This window comes from Chinchilla lanigera, unplaced genomic scaffold, assembly GCF_000276665.1.
Source record: "Chinchilla lanigera isolate Chin_1 unplaced genomic scaffold, ChiLan1.0 scaffold00061, whole genome shotgun sequence".
Taxonomy (NCBI): Eukaryota; Metazoa; Chordata; class Mammalia; order Rodentia; family Chinchillidae; genus Chinchilla; species Chinchilla lanigera.
In genome coordinates, this window is record NW_004955462.1 from 1355107 (window position 1) to 1359130 (window position 4024).

A 4024-nucleotide genomic window follows, 5' to 3' on the forward strand; every position below is an offset into this window, starting at 1 on the left:
TGGTACCTCTCATGAGACCTCTTCGGTAGTTTTTATCAGAGGGTGTTATAAAAGGAACAACGCTGGCCCCTTCTCTTACCTCTCTGCTCCTGGTCTGATATGTACTCTTGTTCCTGCCTATGCCCTGCTGTTGGTACCTGCACCATGAAGTGATGCAGGCATGGGGTGGTCCTTGTCACAGAGGCTGTGGTATGCTATTTCAACTTTAAGCACCCCAAATAACACTCCTTCTTCGTAAATAGGCTGTGTCGGGTTATTTCATCATAGTGATGCACAGCTAACAAAACCCCTCTCCACTGCACAGAGAAAGTAATTGGAAATCCTATCCTTTCTTTCTCCCTTTTTAGTTGTTCTTCTTGTTCATTTAAGAGCACTCCAAACTTTCAAGAGATGCCTTTCCTAGAAGAAAAAGACACTCTCCAATAAACCAGTTAAAACCTTTAAGACCCAAAGCAAATGGTTCCTAAGTCAGCCCGCACAGCAAAGCCCCTGCGGAAGCAGTGATATCGATGACCACCATGACTGGCGAGGCTGGCTGAATTGATAACAACAGGCATCATCTCCTGCGTGTCCATCTGTTATTCTACACTGACTGTATATTCATATTCTAGGAAACAACCAACCCTGAAAGGTAGATGTAATTCATTTCATTTTGCAAATGAAAAACTGAAGGCTCAAAAACTTCACTTGCTTGCCTCGGATCATACAATGAATGACTGTGTGAAGCTCTGAAATCAGTCTGTCTGATTAGACCCTGCTGCTTTTAATAAAGTTGACTGATATTTCATGTTTCCCTCAAGGCAAAGTTGCTAGCCCTTCTCAGATGCTTGGTGCTCTTGACCATCAGACTCTCTTCCTGCTCTGGCTTGCTCTAACCCTTTAGGATCTCACATGAAGAGTTATTTACTGTTCTCCACCCAGGACTTCCTCTTTTTTTAGGAAACAGCTACCCAAAATGGCTACAGTTGTATGCCCTATGTAACATGCAATGCATTCTGAATCTTTGGCTCTTCCTGCCTGTTACATTCACTTTATAAGAGCCTTCCAAATACAAGGCCTTAGCCAAGATCCACTGATGCTGGAGATTTTAGGCATCATGAAGGGAGTGACGTATGAGAGGTCTTGAAGATTTTCTAAATGGGTCAATCAGCAATCCTTGGTTGTAGAGTAAATGGAACCAGCCTCAACCTGAATTGAGGAAAAGAAGGTAATTAAAACACTGGACTGGTCTTTACTCTCACAGGTTCTCTGCCTGGGGACCTGCGGATTAGACCGATAAAAGAGAGATTAACAGGAAGAAAATAAAATTTACTAGCACGTACCATGGGCATACATTCAAGGGAAATTCAGTTATGAGTAACTGAAAAGGGTGGTTAGAAGCTGTGCTCATGTAACAACTTACCAAGGAATATTTGCAGAAAATGGGAGAAAAAGGTTTCAGGCCTTTGAGAGCTGAGCACTATGGGATGGTGAACATAGAGGGAAAACAAAGGGAATAATGTTTGTTTCTGCAGGTTCATCACTGCATCAGCTGTGACACGAGCCAATGGATTTGATGAACTCGTTTTTATCAAATGTGTTAAGCATCATGCATAGTTTTTTCTGTTTGTTTTGCTTTTTTGTCTTTTTGAGAAGAGAGCAGTTATACTCGTCTTCATTTCTGAGGAGTTTCTGTGTTTAATCAGAAAAGACAACCTCTGAACAGGATTCTTTCTGCATCTGTTGAATCCCAAATGCCTTCAGCTCAAAATAATCCTTATGCCAAAGTACTGTAGTTTAGGGTGATAAATTTTGCTTTCCCTAGAGAAACATCAAGAAGAGAGAGAAGTGATGAATACAAAACTTTATGGAATACAGAACATGGCACTTCAAATGAGTGAACAGCCACATTGCTCAGCACAGCTAAATCCCCAAGCCCTAGCACTAGGTGAAAAAACAGGTTGCAGGAGTATCTATCTAATTTTACAAGATTATAAAGTTTAAAAGATTTTGTAGAATACATGTATGGATACATAGGTAGGAAGTAAAATATAACATCATGTGTGGGCACAATGAGCACTGAATTTATGGCTGAAATTATTTCTGGGTGAGAGGAAGAAGGTGGAGTTCACGGGGTATCTCACACTCATGGTTAGTGCTTAATGCTTCATATTAAAAACAATGCATGGAGCTGGGCATGGTGGCACACTCCTGTAATTCCAGCACTCGGAAGGCTGAGGCAGGAAGATCTTTGTGAGTTTGAGGCCAGCCTGGGCTACGAGGTGAGCTCAAAGCCAGCCTGAACTGCATAGTGAGACCTGTCTCAAAAAAACAACAAAAAAAAAAAACAAAAAAAAAATAAAAACTATGCATGATGCTTAACACATTTGATTAAAAACAGTTCATCAAATCCATTGGCTCATGTCACAGAAAGATCTGGGAATATCTTCTGGCTCACTGCAGAGGGCTGTCAGGAGCTCTCTGTCTTCGCGTCTTGGCTCTCCTGTCTTCTGTCTGGGTTCTGTGCTTTATTCAGGTCCTTTATTTGTGGTAGCATCAGGGCTCCTAGTACCTCTAGACCTGTGTCTTAGTCTTTTGGTCTCTCTTATAAAATGAACTTCTCTTTGTTTTCTTATGAAAAAATAAAACAAAATTTCATAACAGAATAATAAGAGAATGACAAAAGTTAATACACTGTATATCATTGTCTTCAAAAATAGTTACTCAGAATACAAGACATAGACCAGCAAGGCCAGCCTGAACTACATAGTGAGACTCTGTCTCAAAAGACAAAAAAAAACCCATAGACCAGAAAGATTCTTACAAAGAAGAAACAGAGAATAACACAAAACTTTCTTTTCAATGAACTAAAGTAAACTAGTAGTATAAATGAAACAATATATATATTAAACTATTTTTGAAACAACAAAATAGGTAATCTGGAGAAGTGTTTGAACTTCTCTATACTTCCTACTTATCTCTCTTCTATTTTGCTCTTTATTTGTGTGTGTATTTGTGTCTGTATAGTCTCACATAAGAAAAGCCATGCCATATTTAAGCTTGTGTATCTCAATTATTTTGCTTAACATTACATTCTCAAGTTGTGTCTATTTACCTATGAATGCCTCAAATGTATCCTTCTTTATGGCAATGTAACACTACACGGCATAAAAATACCACATTTTCCATATTTTTTCATCTACTGATGGACATATATGCTCTTTCCAAGATCTAGCTCTTACAAATTTGTGCTGCTTTAAATGTAGGTATACAGTATATATATATCCCTGCAATATGATGATTTTAACTCTTTTGGGAAGGCGTGTAGATGCAGGATAGCTAGGTCAAGAACTTCTCTCTTCTGACAGTTTTAGGGCCCGGGATATAGCTTAGCGGCACAAGCGCCTGCTTAGCAAGTGCAAGGTCCTGAGTTCAATTCCTGGTACCAAAAAAAAAAAAAACAAAAAACCAGTTTTAGTAAGAGTTCTACAATTTCAGCCTATTGACTCATGTGCCATGTTGGATTAAAATCAGCTTTAAAGGAGAGTGAGCTGATGAGCTGGTCTGCGGTTATGGGCTGCTCCCTGAAGCTGGTGACACAGGATATAAGTTTCCCTCAAATGACATTAAGGGAGAAATTTTCCAAGAAAAATAAGAGAGTGCTAATTTCAGAAGGGAAGCAGATTTAGGGTAATAAGAATAAACCAATACCTACCACAGTGAGTTCCTCTACAAAGACTGCCTGTGTACTCTACCTATGATTAAATAGAACAGTGCCTGCTTTGTTCTGCCATGTTAAAGAGACAGTCATTTATAGGAAAATATAATTTAGACTCTCTTGGAAATGCATCTATAGATGGAAATTCATAAATAAAATGCCAGAAAATATAATTTGATATTATATATAAAAGGTTAATTTACCAAGATAAACTAAAAATCTTTTTTTTTTTTTTTTTTTTTTTTTTTTTTTTTTTCACAACAGGGTCTTACTAAGCAGCTCAGGCTGGCCTTGAGCTCATTTTGTAGCCCAGGTTGGCTCGAACTC